A 235-nucleotide genomic window follows, 5' to 3' on the forward strand; every position below is an offset into this window, starting at 1 on the left:
TTAGTGGACGTCACCGTTCTCATCAAGAAGAGTCGGTGGCGGGCGGTAACGACCGGATCGACCGCCGTCCGGTGACTCGTGATGCTCTTCGAGTCCTTGAGGATAAGGTCCTTAGTAGTCGGAGCTCCGTTGAGCGTCATGCTGAAGTAGCATATCGCTATGCAGACGCTCTTTCGGATTTAAAGCACGTCGTGCGCCGGTTGCCTCGCCTTGAGGACTACCGCTCTCTGTCGGA

The sequence above is a fragment of the Plasmopara halstedii genome, assembly GCF_900000015.1.
Source record: "Plasmopara halstedii genome assembly, contig: Scaffold_208, whole genome shotgun sequence".
In the NCBI taxonomy this organism is placed as follows: Eukaryota; Oomycota; class Peronosporomycetes; order Peronosporales; family Peronosporaceae; genus Plasmopara; species Plasmopara halstedii.